Below are 16,727 nucleotides of genomic sequence, written 5' to 3'. Positions count from 1 at the left end.
CCCGTTACATTGTTAAATCCAGAAAGGACTATTCCTGTGATGTGGCCGGTAAAAAGATTGGATTATCCTCATTTTCAGGGGGTTTCTCAGACAGTTATAAATATCCCTTTGCCCTGGCTCTGTACTTGCTCAAAACTTTAACTCATTGCACACCTTCCAGTTCTAAAGAAATGTCTTCGACCTTAAGCGTTAACTCTGTTTCTTTCTCCTCAGATACGGACTGACAGGGCTTGATGGCCGGCGCGGACACGATGGGCCGAAGGGCCTCTATCCGTGCTGTATAACTCTATGACTCTATGACTCTATGACTTGCTGAGCTTCTCCAGCATTTTCTGTTTTTAATTCAGATTTCCAGCATCCGCAGTGTTTTGCTTTTGAATAAATATCCCTTCCCTGGGATGGAAGTGTCCGCAGTGAGAAAGTGTTTGAGGACGGATTGTGGTGATAATTCCGAGGGACGGATTGTTGTGATCAATCCCGGGGACAGATTGTGGTGATAATTCCAAGGGAGGGATTGTTGTGATCAATTCCAGGGACAGATTGTGGTGATAATTCCGAGGGACGGATTGTTGTGATCAATCCCAGGGACAGATTGTGGTGATAATTCCGAGGGACGGATTGTTGTGATCAATTCCAGGGACAGATTGTGGTGATAATTCCGAGGGACGGGTTGTTGTGATCAATCCCAGGGACAGATTGTGGTGATAATTCCGAGGGACGGGTTGTTGTGATCAATCCCAGGGACAGATTGTGGTGATAATTCCGAGGGACGGATTGTTGTGATCAATCCCAGGGACAGATTGCGATATTTCCCTTTTCTCTCTAATTTCCCCTTTGTTTTTTGACCAGGATTAAGGGTTCATTCGGGCCAGAGGCACAGTCTGAAGGGCGGTCCCAAAAATCCCCCAATATTTGTCTTCGTGTAAACTCTCCCTTCACAGACCTTCTCTTTCTTGCTTGTTTCAATCTACCGTTGTTTTAATCGGAGAGTGATTCATTCTGACAAAAACAATCAAAGGACCAAGAACATCTCCTTAAATTCAATGTTCAATGGGCAGTACGGCTATTTTGGGGGTTTTGCATGCAGTCGTGGTGCATTAATTGATGTGTTTATAATTATAAAATGACTCGATGCGGTAGATGCAGAGAAACTATTTCCTTTTATGCGAAAATCCAGAACAAGGGGGGCAATCTTAAAAGTAGAGCTAGGCCATTCAGTAGTGAAATCAGGAAGCATTTTTTCACACAGGGTAGTGGAAATGTGGAATTCTCTCCCCCAAAAGGCTGTGGATTTTGGGTCACTTGGAACTTTCAAGACTGATATCGACAGATTTTTATGAGATAAGTGTATCAAGCGGTAAGGATCAAAAGCAGGAATAAAATAGAGTTGAGGTACAGATCAGCCCTGATCAAATTAAATGGAGGAACAGGCTCGAGGGTTTGAATGGCCTACTCCTGTCCCAATGTTCCTATATTTAATCACCAGCTGAATAATGAATTCCGACATTTGGTAAATGTGAAGGTTAGTCAGAGTTTCAGGACATTGAATTCAGCGCTGAGGGGTTTGATCAGTCCCTTTAAACCGACGTGTTTGGCTCTTTTTATTTAAGACTGAACTCCATCTGGTCTGAACTTCACAGAATTCCAGGAGAGAAAAGATCAGATAATAGTTGCGAGAGAATGGAGGACAAACTTTGTTAAATATCCTTTAGTAAAAACACCCACTGTTCCGCCCAGTGTCAGAATTAAACAGTGACCCCCTGAAACTTCACCTGTGATTTTATTTCGGAGACGGTTCAAAGTTCTATCCAGTAGGTTCTCTATCCAGATTTTAATTGTTAAGGTCCTCAAATTGATGTTTTTGTATCTGGCCAGCTGCGAACCTGATGTTTCCAGGATTGTGGATCGCAATTCACCATCAACCACCCACCCGCCCCACCCTCACCCCCACCCCCCCCGCCCTCCGTCACCGTAACCCACGTTTTAATAATAACCTTCATTCGATAAACTTAAACTGTGACACAGGTCGGAACATCGCACTGTCTCTGGCGTTGTTTTTTAACATGTGAGTTTCACAGTGCAATCCACCAACTGATCTGCTTTAAGCGCAGCAATGTGCAAACAGGGCCTGTCGGCTCCGGGCATTTTATTGTGCAGTTGTAATCATTCCGACCGTGCTCTGGATTGTGCCGAGATTATCGGCATTCATCCGATCCTGGGGGAGAATATTATGGCCTGGGTGTTCTTCTTGGCATTACCTTCCTATCATTTCTGGTGTCCCTTCGTCAATCCATTATTTATTCAATAATTATCAGGAAAGACTGAACAGGCTGAGGCTCTTTTCTCTGCTAAAGAGAAGACTGAGAGGTGACCTGTCTTTCATATTATGAAGTGGTTCGCTAGGATTGATGTAGAGAGGAAGTTTCCGCTCGAGGGCAGTCCAAAACTAGAGGCCACGAATAGAAGATAGTTACGAATAAATCCAATGAGGTATTGAGGAGAAAATTATTTCCTCTGAGTGATGAGAATATGGAACTCACCAACAAAAGGAATGGTTCAGGGGCAAACCATAGAAGCATTTTAGAGGAAGGTGGATAAATAAATGAGGGGGAAAGCATTGAAAGGACATATTGATAGTGTGAGATGAAGTCGTGTGGAAGAAGCCTCACGAGGAGCATGAATCCTGGCATAGACCTGTTTGGCTGAATGGCCTGATTCTGTACTTTGTTTTTATTCGTTCATGGGATGTGGCTGTAGCTGGCAAGGCCATCATTTCTTGCTCATCCCTAATTGCCCTTGAGAAGGTGATAGTGAGTCTCCTTCTTGAACCGCGGCAGTCCGTGTGGTGAAGGTTCTCCAACAGTGCTGTTACGGAGGGAGTTCCAGGATTTTGACCCAGCGACGATGAAGAACCGATGATATATTTCCAAGTCGGGATGGTGTGTGACTTGGAGGGGAACGTGCAGGTGGTGTTGTTCCCATGTGCCTGCTGCCCTTGTCCTTCTAGGTGGTAGAGGTTGCAGGTTATGGAAATGGTGTCGAAGACGCATTGTCGAGTTGCTGCAGTGCATCCTGTGGATGGTACACACTGCAGCCACAGTGCGCCGGTGGTGAAGGGAGTGAATGTTTCGGGTGGTGGATGGGCTGCCAATCAAGCGGGCTACTTTGTCGTGGATGGTGTCGAGCTTCGTGAGTGTTGTTGGAGCTGCACTCATTCAGGCAAGTGGAGAGTATTCCATCACACTCCTGACTTGTGCCTTGTAGATGTTGGAAAGAATTTGTGGAGTCAGGAGGTGAGTCACTCGCCGCAGAATACCCAGCCTCTGACCTGCTCTCGTAGCCACAGTATTTATATGTCTGGTCCAGTTTCTGGTCAATGGTGACCCCCAGGATGTTGATGGTGGTGGATTCAGCGATAGTAATGCCGTTGAATATCAAGGGAAGGTGGTTAGACTCTCTCTTGTTGGAGATGGTCATTTCCTGGCACTTGTCTGGCCCGAATGTTACTTGCCACTCACGAGCCCAAGCCTGGATGTTGCCCAGGCTTTGCTGCATGCGGGTTCGGGCTGCTTCATTACTTGAGGGGTTGCGAATAGAACTGAACACTATGCAATAATTAGCGAGCATCCCCATTTCTGAGATTATGATCAGGGAAGGTCATTGATGAAGCAGCTGAAGATGTTTGGGCCCAGGACACTGCCCTGAGGAACTCCTGCAGCAATGTCCTGGGGCTGAGATGATTGGCCTCCAACAACCACTACCATCTTCCTTTGTGCTAGGTATGACTCCAGCCACTGGAGAGTTTTCCCCCTGATTCCCATTGACTTCAATTTTACTTGGACTCCTTGGTGCCACACTCGGTCAAATGTTGACTTGATGTCAAGGGCAGTAACTCTCACCTCACCTCTGGAATTCTGCTCTTTTGTCCATGTTTGGACCAGGGCTGTAATGAGGTCTGGAGCCGAATGTTTGTTGGAGGCCAAACATCTCAGCCCCAGGGCATTGCAGCAGGAGTTCCTTACGGCATTGTACTAGGCCCAACCATCTTCAGCTACTTCATCAATGACCTTCCCTCCATCATAAAGTCAGAACTGGGGATGTTCGCTGAAGATTGCACAGTGTTCAGTTCCATTCGCAACCCCTCAAATAATGAAGCAGTCCGAGCCCGCATGCAGCAAGACCTGGACAACATCCAGCCTTGGGCTCATGAGTGGCAAATAACATTCGCACCAGACAATTGTCAGGCAATGACCATCTCCAAGAAAAGAGAGTCTAACAACCTCCCCTTGACATTCAACGGCATTACCATCGCCGAATCCCCCACCATCAACATCCTGAGGGTCACCATTGACCAGAAACCGAAGTGGACCAGCCATATAAATACTTTGCCTACAAGAGCAGGTCAGAGGCTGGGTATTCTGCGGCGAGTGACTCACCTCCTGACTCCCGAAAGTCTTTCCACTATTTGCAAGGCACAAGTCAGGAGTGTGATGGAATACTCTCCACTTGCCTGGATGAATGCAGCTCCAACGACACTCAAGAAGCTCGAAACCAACCAGGACAAAGCAGCCCGCTTGATTGGCAGCCCATCCACCACCCGAAACATTCACTCCCTTCACCACCGGCGCACTGTGGCTGCAGTGTGTACCATCCACAGGATGCACTGCTGCAACTCGCCATGGCTTCTTCGACAGCACCTCCCAGACCCGTGACCTCTACCACCTGGAAGCACAAGATCAGCAGGCACATGGGAACAACACCACCTGCACGTTCCCCTCCAAGTCACACACCATCCCGACTTGGAAATATATCGCCGCTCCTTCATCGTCGCTGGTTCAAAATCCTGGAACTCCCTTCCTTACAGCACTGTGGGAGAACCGTCACCACACGGACTGCAGCGGTTCAAGAATGCGGCTCACCACCACCTTCTCAAGGGCAACTAGCGATGGGCAATAAATGCCGGCCTCGCCAGCGACACCCACATCCCATGAACGAATAAAAAAAAGATGGAGCTCAGCCTTAAAAATAAAGAGCCAAACACATCCGTTTAAAGGGAATGATCAAACCCTCCAGAGCTGAATTCAATGTCCTGAAACTCTGACTCGCCTTCACATTTACCAAATGTCGGAATTCATTATTCGGGTGCTGATTAAATTTAAGAACATTGGGACAGGAGTAGGCCATTCAAACCCTCGAGCCTGTTCCTCCATTTAATTTGATCAGGGCTGATCTGTACCTCAACCCTATTTTATTCCTGCTTTTGAACCATATCCACTGATACACTTATCCGATAAAAATGTGTCGATATCAGTCTTGAAAGCTCCAAGTGACCAGAATCCACGGCCTTTTGGGGGAGAGAATTCCACATTTCCACTACCCTGTGTAAAAAAAATGCTTCCTGATTTCACTAATGATTGGCCTGGCTCTAATTTTAAGATTGGCCCCCTTCTTCTGGATTTTCCCATCATTGGAAATAACTTTTCAGTATTTACTGAATCGAGTCGTTTTATAATTCTAAACACATCAATCAATGCACCTCGACTGCATGCAAATCTCAAAATAGCCGTACTGTTCAGGTAATAGTGAATTTAAAGAGATGGTCTTGGTCGTTTGATTGTTTTCGTTAGAATGAATAACTCTCCGCTTGAAACAACGGTAGATTGAAACAAGAAAGAAAGAGAAGGCCTGGGGAGGGAGAGTTCACATGAAGACAAATATTGGGGGATTTTGGTACCGTCGCTTCAGACTGTGCATCCGGCCCGAAAGAATCCTTAATCCTCGTCAAAAACAAAGGAGAAATTAGAGATAGAGAAAGGGAAAATATCGCAATTTGTCCCTGGGATTGATCACAACAATCCGTCCCTCGGAATTATCACCACAATCTGTCCTCAAACACTTTCTCACTGCGGTCACTTCGATCCCGGGGAAGGGATATTTATACAAAATCAAAATACTGTGGATGCTGGAAATCTGAAATGAAAACAGAATATGCTGGAGAAGCTCAGCAAGTCAGGCAGCATCTGTGGAGAAAGAAACACAGTTAACGCTTCAGGTCGAAGACATTTCATTGGAACTGAAAGGTGTTTAAAGAGTTAAAGTTTTTGAGCAAGTACAGAGCCAGGGCAAAGGGATATTTATAACTGTCTGATAACCTCCCTGAAAATGAGGATAATCCAATATTTTTACCGGCCACAGCACAGTCCCTTCTGGATTTAACAATGTAACGGGTGTATCTGCTGAATATTTACCATGATAAATGTAACTGTGGAAAGTCAGTGCTCATTCCCCCAGTAACTGAGGTGATTGATGCTCAGGGATTGTTTAATTCGGCGATTAAATGGTTAATGTCCTCACTTACAGACATAGCCTCCCCCTCAGCTCACTGACACACACTGGCTCTTGGGTCCCGGGTTGAAAGGGCAAAAACATCAGCAACTTTCAGCAAACAATGTCCCAGATGGAAATATAACGATTTCTTTATAACCAAGTATCTGTTTCACTGAGCTTCCCTGGAACAAGAGATGAAGTTAAATGTAGAACTAACTGTGTTCACAGTTGAAGTGTCAGCGAACTGTCAAACCGGTTTGAAAAGATTTCACCAGAAAGGCCGCTCCCTGTTCTGAAACAAACGAGGAATGTTTGAGTTGAAATCCATCCTGAAGTTTGACAACAGCTTTCACACAGAGAGCGGAGTTCAGAATCTCACATCACAAGGTTCAGATCAAATTCACAATTAGTGATTTGTTAACATAAAGCAAGCAATTTCTACCTGATTGGGTGTAATGAAATAATAAGGATATAAGTTGCAAAATCGACACGGACATTGAGAGAGAGAAAATCCTTGCGGGATCAAGGTAAGTTAATGTAGCTTCTCAGCTTCATTTTGTTATTTTGGTATCGTTTTCACCCCTTCCTCTTTGTTTCTAAAGCCGATTTGCCACGTCAGATATGTTCACCGGATTGGGGAGCTCTGTATTCCTCACGGGTGTAACAATTCACTAAGTGTTCGCTCGGACAGTGACTGAAGGCGGGCCATTTTACACCGGGGATTTCAGTCAGTGGCTCGTTGTGGGATTGGGTCAGTAGGGTGTGGGTGTGGGACTGTGTTATTGGGGTGTGGTCGTGGGAAGGGTTCAGTGGGGTGTGGGGCTAAGTCAGTCAGTGTTGTGTCGCTGTGAGACCCTCTCCTGATCTCCACTAGTCTCCCCACAGACACAACATGAAAAGAGCGGTTACGGGAGAGAAAGCAGGAACATGAACTCTGGGGATTTACCATCCTCCCGATTTTAGAATTTGTAGTTCAGTAAACAGAAGTTGAACCTGGGTCGTTCAAACTCCGTAAGGATTTTTCCTGTAACACTGGCTCTTTTTACTCACTGAACCGTTTGGTGTCCGGTACACTTTTATTCAACTGATCAAAGGCGGGACCAGCTGTTCAGACCGAACACACAGTTCAGCTCAGTGAAGGGTTCACACATTCGCACTGTCTGATTATCGAACTCTGCCGGGGACCTTGGAAAATCAGCCCCTGGTTACCTGAAGCCGGACTGAACGCGATCCAGTCACATGATAGCAGCAATTTTGGAGATGAAACGTGCGGCGATTATTTACAATAATGAATTACTCTTTAATGCGGCACTGTACAATACACAGTGGGTTGGACTCAGTACATACCTTATATTACATTCTGTACAATACACAGTGGGTTGGACTCAGTACATATCTTATATTACATTCTGCACATTACACAGTTGGTTGGACTCAGTCCATATCTTATATTACATTCTGTGCAATACACAGTGGGTTGGACTCAGTCCATATCTTATATTACATTCTGTACAATACACAGTGGGTTTGGACTCAGTCCATATCTTATATTACATTCTGTACATTACGCAGTGGGTTGGACTCAGTCCATATCTTGTATTGCATTCTGCTCATTACAAGGTGGGTTGGACTCAGTCCATATCTTATGTGACATTCTGTACAATACACAGTGGGCTGGAGTCAGGACATATCTTATATTACATTCTGTGCAATACACACTGGGTTGGACTCTGTACATATCTTATATTACATTCTGTACATTACACGGTGGGGTGGACTCAGTCCATATCTTATATTACATTCTGTACAATCCACAGTGGATTGGACTCAGTCCATATCTTATATTACATTCTGTGCAATACACAGTGGGGTGGACTCAGTCCATATCTTATATTACATTCTGTGCAATACACACTGGGTTGGACTCAGTCCATATCTTATGTCATATTCTGTACAATACACAGTGGGTTGGACTCAGTCCATATCTTATATCACATTCTGTACAATACACAGTGCGGTGGACTCAGTCCATATCTTATATTACATTCTGCACATTACACGGTGGGTTGGACTCAGTCCATATCTTATATTACATTCTGTGCAACACACTGGGTTGGACTCTGTACATATCTTATATTACATTCTGGACAATACACAGTGGGTTGGACTCAGTCCATATCTTATATTACATTCTGTACAACACACTGTTGGTTGGACTCAGCCCATATCTTATATTACATTCTGGACAATACACAGTGGGTTGGACTCAGTCCATATCTTATATTACAGTCTGTACAATACACAGTGGGTTGGACTCAGTACATATCTTATATTACATTCTGCACATTACACAGTTGGTTGGACTCAGTCCATATCTTATATTACATTCTGTGCAATACACAGTGGGTTGGACTCAGTCCATATCTTGTATTGCATTCTGCTCATTACAAGGTGGGTTGGACTCAGTCCATATCTTATGTGACATTCTGTACAATACACAGTGGGCTGGAGTCAGGACATATCTTATATTGCATTCTGCTCATTACAAGGTGGGTTGGACTCAGTCCATATCTTATGTGACATTCTGTACAATACACAGTGGGCTGGAGTCAGGACATATCTTATATTACATTCTGTGCAATACACACTGGGTTGGACTCTGTACATATCTTATATTACATTCTGTACATTACACGGTGGGGTGGACTCAGTCCATATCTTATATTACATTCTGTACAATCCACAGTGGATTGGACTCAGTCCATATCTTATATTACATTCTGTGCAATACACAGTGGGGTGGACTCAGTCCATATCTTATATTACATTCTGTGCAATACACACTGGGTTGGACTCTGTACATATCTTATATTACATTCTGTACATTACACGGTGGGGTGGACTCAGTCCATATCTTATGTCATATTCTGTACAATACACAGTGGGTTGGACTCAGTCCATATCTTATATCACATTCTGTACAATACACAGTGCGGTGGACTCAGTCCATATCTTATATTACATTCTGCACATTACACGGTGGGTTGGACTCAGTCCATATCTTATATTACATTCTGTGCAACACACTGGGTTGGACTCTGTACATATCTTATATTACATTCTGGACAATACACAGTGGGTTGGACTCAGTCCATATCTTATATTACATTCTGTACAACACACTGTTGGTTGGACTCAGCCCATATCTTATATTACATTCTGGACAATACACAGTGGGTTGGACTCAGTCCATATCTTATATTACAGTCTGTACAATACAAGATGGGTTGCACTCACTCCATATCTTATATTACATTCTGCACATTACAAGGTTGGGTGGACCCAGTAAATATCTTACATTACATTCTGTACATTACAAGGTGAGGTGGACTCAGTCCATATCTTATATTACATTCTGGACAATACAAGGTGAGGTAGAGGTCGAGATTGAACAGGGAGGGGCGAGTTTCTAATTCAAACAGGAGAAAACAGTTGAGGGAAAAGCTGTTGACCTTTCGCTGACAGCAACTGACAGAATTAAAGTTGCAACAATGTCCAGAGCAGGTGTGGGCGAGGCCCAGGGACAGAAGAGAAAACACACCCAGGGGGAGGGTTGGACCCTGCAGCAAACACTGAGCAGCTCAGACAGGCAGTGCGGCACCCGTTAGAGGCATTCAGAGGAAAGGCAGGGGAGAAACAAGCTGCAGACTTGGATTAGGGAGAGATTCTGTGCAACTGTGGGAGTGTGAGAGAGGGAGAGAGAGAGGGGCAGAGAGAGGGAGAGAGAGAGAGAATGAGAGGGAGAGGGAGGGAGAGAGAGAGGGAGAGTGGGAGGGAGGGAGAGTGAGAGAGAGTGAGGGAGATTGAGGGAGGGAAAAAGAGAGAGTGAGGGAGGGAAAAAGAGAGAGTGTGAGAGGGAGGGAGTTCTGGGCTCTTGCTGTGCCTTTTTAATCCCTTGCTTTTGTATTTTAATCAATTCCCTCTCTCTCCCCTCAGGAATCTTTTTGATGAAATGCTGCAAGGAGATGATCCAGAAAGAGACATTTTGTGAGGAGGAGGAGGAGTGGGAGAAATCCTGGGCCAAGCATCGTTCTCTCCGCTGGGGACGGACTGACTGAGACCTTCACCACAGCCTGGACCCGATGGGGAGCACGTGAGTAATGTCTGGGTTACTCTGGGGTCACTGGGTGCACACTGGGATCACTGGGATATTCAGGGGACACTGTGGGGGGTCACTGGGACATTCAGGGGACACAGGGGGGGGGGGTCACTGGGACATTGTTGTGGTCGTTCTTATTGTTGTGGTGGTGGTCTGAACATCAAGACCGCCACTCTGGCATCACTCTGGCATGACTGGGTGCAAGCTTGGAACCCTGGCTGCACCCTGGCATCATTCCGGGTTGACTGCGGGATCACTGGTGACACTCTGTTGGCTACTCATTAAATATCTGGTGTTCTCATTACATATCGTATATTACATTCTGGACAATACACAGTGGGGTGGACTCAGTCCATATCTTACATTACATTCTGTACAATACACGGTGGGGTGGACTCAGTCCATATCTTATATTACATTCCGTACAATACACTGTGGGGTGGACTCAGTCCATATCTTAAATTACATTCTGCACATTCCAAGGTTGGTTGGACTCAGTCCATATCATATATTACATTCTGCACATTACATGGTGGGTTGGACTCAGTCCATATCTTATGTCATATTCTGTACAATGCCCAGTGGGTTGGACTCAGTCCATATCTTATATTACATTCTGTACAATACACAGTGGGGTGGACTCAGCCCATATCTTATATTACATTCTGTACAATACACAGTGAGGTGGACTCAGTCCATATCTTATATTACATTCTGTACAATACACAGTGGGGTGGACTCAGCCCATATCTTATATTACATTCTGTACAATACACAGTGGGGTGGACTCAGTCCATATCTTATATTACATTCTGTACAATATACAGTGGGTTGGACTCAGTCCATATCTTATATTACAGTCTGTACAATACAAGATGGGTTGGACTCACTCCATATCTTATATTACATTCTGCACATTACAAGCTTGGTGGACCCAGTACATATCTTATATTACATTCTGTACAATACACAGTGGGGTGGACTCAGTCCATATCTTATATTACATTCTGGACAATACACAGTGGGTTGGACTCAGTCCATATCTTATATTACAGTCTGTACAATACAAGATGGGTTGGACTCACTCCATATCTTATATTATATTCTGCACATTACAAGCTTGGGTGGACCCAGTACATATCTTATATTACATTCTGTACAATACACAGTGGGGTGGACTCAGTCCATATCTTATAATACATTCTGTACATTACACAGTGGGTTGGACTGAGTCCATATCTTATATTACATTCTGTACGTTACACAGTGGGTTGGACTCAGCCCATATGTTATATTACATTCTGTACAATACACAATGGGTTGTACTCAGTCCATATCTTATGTTACATTCTATACAATACACAGTGGGTTGGACTCAGTCCATATCTTATATTACATTCTGCACATCACACAGTGGGGTGGAATCAGCCCATATCTTATATTACATTCTGTACAATACACAGTGGGTTGGACTCAGTCCATATGTTATATTACATTCTGTACAATACACAATGGGTTGGATTCAGCCCAAATCTTATATTACATTCTGTACAATACACAGTGGGTTGGACTCAGTCCATATCTTATATTACATTCTGCACATTACATGGTGGGTTGGACTCAGTCCATATCTTATGTCATATTCTGTACAATTCACAGTGGGTTGGACTCAGTCCATATCTTATATTACATTCTGTGCAATATACAGTGGGGTGGACTCAGCCCATATCTTATATTACATTCTGCACATTACAAGGTTGGGTGGACCCAGTACATATCTTATATTACATTCTGTACAAAACACAGTGGGGTGGACTCAATCCATATCTTACATTACATTCTGTACAATACACAGTGGGTTGGACTCAGTCCATATCTTATGTCATATTCTGTACAATATACAGTGGGTTGGACACAGTCCATATCTTATGTTATATTCTGTACAATACACAGTGGGTTGGACTCAGTCCATATCTTATATTACATTCTGTGCAATACACAGTGGGGTGGACTCAGCCCATATCTTATATTACATTCTGTACAATACACAGTGGGGTGGACTCAGTCCATATCTTATTTTGCATTCTGTACAATATACAGTGGGTTGGACACAGTCCATATCTTATATTACAGTCTGTACAATACAAGATGGGTTGGACTCACTCCATATCTTATATTACATTCTGCACATTACAAGGTTGTTTGATCCCGTACATATCTTATATTACATTCTGTACAATACACAGTGGGGTGGACTCAGTCCATATCTTATGTTACATTCTGTACAATACACAGTGGGTTGGACTCAGTCCATATCTTATGTCATATTCTGTACAATATACAGTGGGTTGGACTCAGTCCATATCTTATGTCATATTCTGTACAATACACAGTGGGTTGGACTCAGCCCATATGTTATATTACATTCTGCACATTACACAGTTGGTTGGACTCAGTCCATATCTTATATTACATTCTGTGCAATGCACAGTGGGTTGGACTCAGTCCATATCTTATATTACATTCTGTACAATACACAGTGGGTTTGGACTCAGTCCATATCTTATATTACATTCTGTACATTACGCAGTGGGTTGGACTCAGTCCATATCTTGTATTGCATTCTGCTCATTACAAGGTGGGTTGGACTCAGTCCATATCTTATGTGACATTCTGTACAATACACAGTGGGCTGGTGTCAGGACATATCTTATATTACATTCTGTACATTACACGGTGGGGTGGACTCAGTCCATATCTTATGTTATATTCTGTACAATCCACAGTGGATTGGACTCAGTCCATATCTTATATTACATTCTGTGCAATACACAGTGGGGTGGACTCAGTCCATATCTTATATCACATTCTGTGAAATACACACTGGGTTGGACTCTGTACATATCTTATATTACATTCTGTACATTACACGGTGGGGTGGACTCAGTCCATATCTTATGTCATATTCTGTACAATACACAGTGGGTTGGACTCAGTCCATATCTTATATCACATTCTGTACAATACACAGTGCGGTGGACTCAGTCCATATCTTATATTACATTCTGCACATTACACGGTGGGTTGGACTCAGTCCATATCTTATATTACATTCTGTGCAACACACTGGGTTGGACTCTGTACATATCTTATATTACATTCTGGACAATACACAGTGGGTTGGACTCAGTCCATATCTTATATTACATTCTGTACAACACACAGTGGGTTGGACTCAGCCCATATCTTATATTACATTCTGGACAATACACAGTGGGTTGGACTCAGTCCATATCTTATATTACAGTCTGTACAATACAAGATGGGTTGTACTCACTCCATATCTTATATTACATTCTGCACATTACAAGGTTGGGTGGACCCAGTAAATATCTTACATTACATTCTGTACATTACAAGGTGAGGTGGACTCAGTCCATATCTTATATTACATTCTGGACAATACAAGGTGAGGTGGAGGTCGAGATTGAACAGGGAGGGGCGAGTTTCTAATTCAAACAGGAGAAAACAGTTGAGGGAAAAGCTGTTGACCTTTCGCTGACAGCAACTGACAGAATTAAAGTTGCAACAATGTCCAGAGCAGGTGTGGGCGAGGCCCAGGGACAGAAGAGAAAACATACCCAGGGGGAGGGTTGGACCCTGCAGCAAACACTGAGCAGCTCAGACAGGCAGTGCGGCACCCGTTAGAGGCATTCAGAGGAAAGGCAGGGGAGAAACAAGCTGCAGACTTGGATTAGGGAGAGATTCTGTGCAACTGGGGGACTGTGAGAGAGGGAGAGAGAGAGGGGCAGAGAGAGGGAGAGAGAGAGAGAATGAGAGGGAGAGGGAGGGAGAGAGAGAGGGAGAGTGGGAGGGAGGGAGAGTGAGAGAGAGTGAGGGAGATTGAGGGAGGGAAAAAGAGAGAGTGAGGGAGGGAAAAAGAGAGAGTGTGAGAGGGAGGGAGTTCTGGGCTCTTGCTGTGCCTTTTTAATCCCTTGCTTTTGTAATTTTATCAATTCCCTCTCTCTCCCCTCAGGAATCTTTTTGATGAAATGTTGCAAGGAGATGATCCAGAAAGAGACATTTTGTGAGGAGGAGGAGGAGTGGGAGAAATCCTGGGCCAAGCATCGTTCTCTCCGCTGGGGACGGACTGACTGAGACCTTCACCACAGCCTGGACCCGATGGGGAGCACGTGAGTAATGTCTGGGTTACTCTGGGGTCACTGGGTGCACACTGGGATCATTGGGATATTCAGGGGACACTGTGGGGGGTCACTGGGACATTCAGGGGACACAGGGGGGGGGGGGGGTCACTGGGACATTGTTGTGGTCGTTCTTATTGTTGTGGTGGTGGTCTGAACATCAAGACCGCCACTCTGGCATCACTCTGGCATGACTGGGTGCAAGCTTGGAACCCTGGCTGCACCCTGGCATCATTCCGGGTTGACTGCGGGATCACTGGTGACACTCTGTTGGCTACTCATTAAATATCTGGTGTTCTCATTACCTATCTTATATTACATTCTGGACAATACACAGTGGGGTGGACTCAGTCCATATCTTACATTACATTCTGTACAATACACGGTGGGGTGGACTCAGTCCATATCTTATATTACATTCCGTACAATACACAGTGGGGTGGACTCAGTCCATATCTGAAATTACATTCTGCACATTCCAAGGTTGGTTGGACTCAGTCCATATCATATATTACATTCTGCACATTCCATGGTGGGTTGGACTCAGTCCATAACTTATGTCATATTCTGTACAATGCACAGTGGGTTGGACTCAGTCCATATCTTATATTACATTCTGTACAATACACAGTGGGGTGGACTCAGCCCATATCTTATATTACATTCTGTACAATACACAGTGGGGTGGACTCAGTCCATATCTTATATTACATTCTGTACAATACACAGTGGGGTGGAACCAGTCCATATCTTATCTTGCAGTTGGTACAATACACAATGGGTTGGACTCAGCCCAAATCTTATATTACATTCTGTACAATACACAGTGGGTTGGACTCAGTCCATATCTTATATTACATTCTGTACATTACACAGTGGGTTGGACTCAGTCCATATCTTATATTACATTCTGTACAATACACAGTGGGTTGGACTCAGTCCATATCTTATATTACATTCTGTACATTACACAGTGGGTTGGACTCAGTCCATATCTTATATTGCATTCTGCACATTACACAGTGGGTTGGACTCAGTCATATCTTATATTACATTCGGTGCATTACACAGTGGGTTGGACTCAGCCCATATGTTATATTACATTCTGTACAATACACAGTGGGTTGGACTCAGTCCATATCTTATATCACATTCTGTACAACACACATTGGGTTGGACTCAGTCCATATCTTATATTACATTCTGTACAATACACAGTGGGTTGGACTCAGTCCATAACTTATATTACATTCTGTACATTACACAGTGGGTTGGACTCAGTCCATATCTTATATTACATTCTGTACAATACACAGTGGGTTGGACTCAGCACATACCTTATATTACATTCTGCACATTACACAGTTGGTTGGACTCAGTCCATATCTTATATTACATTCTGTGCAATGCACAGTGGGTTGGACTCAGTCCATATCTTATATTACATTCTGTACAATACACAGTGGGTTTGGACTCAGTCCATATCTTATATTACATTCTGTACATTACGCAGTGGGTTGGACTCAGTCCATATCTTGTATTGCATTCTGCTCATTACAAGGTGGGTTGGACTCAGTCCATATCTTATGTGACATTCTGTACAATACACAGTGGGCTGGAGTCAGGACATATCTTATATTACATTCTGTACATTACACGGTGGGGTGGACTCAGTCCATATCTTATATTACATTCTGTACAATCCACAGTGGATTGGACTCAGTCCATATCTTATGTTATATTCTGTACAATCCACAGTGGATTGGACTCAGTCCATACCTTATATTACATTCTGTGCAATACACAGTGGGGTGGACTCAGTCCATATCTTATATTACATTCTGTGCAATACACACTGGGTTGGACTCTGTACATATCTTATATTACATTCTGTACATTACACGGTGGGGTGGACTCAGTCCATATCTTATGTCATATTCTGTGCAATACACAGTGGGTTGGACTCAGTCCATATCTTATATCACATTCTGTACAATACACAGTGCGGTGGACTCAGTCCATATCTTATATTACATTCT

The 16,727-nt window shown here is 43.9% G+C and overlaps 1 long non-coding RNA gene across 1 annotated transcript; it reads left to right on the top strand.

The window, feature by feature from the left end:
* Positions 1 to 6,526: 6,526 nt before the first annotated feature.
* LOC137315437 (uncharacterized) lies at positions 6,527 to 14,640 on the top strand. The gene is made up of 3 exons (XR_010961437.1): positions 6,527 to 6,854; positions 10,324 to 10,480; positions 14,523 to 14,640. It is a non-coding gene; the product is annotated as an uncharacterized lncRNA (long non-coding RNA).
* Positions 14,641 to 16,727: the final 2,087 nt, after the last annotated feature.

Source organism: Heptranchias perlo, unplaced genomic scaffold (assembly GCF_035084215.1).
Source record: "Heptranchias perlo isolate sHepPer1 unplaced genomic scaffold, sHepPer1.hap1 HAP1_SCAFFOLD_55, whole genome shotgun sequence".
Taxonomy (NCBI): Eukaryota; Metazoa; Chordata; class Chondrichthyes; order Hexanchiformes; family Hexanchidae; genus Heptranchias; species Heptranchias perlo.
This window is presented reverse-complemented; position numbering and strand designations above follow the sequence as displayed.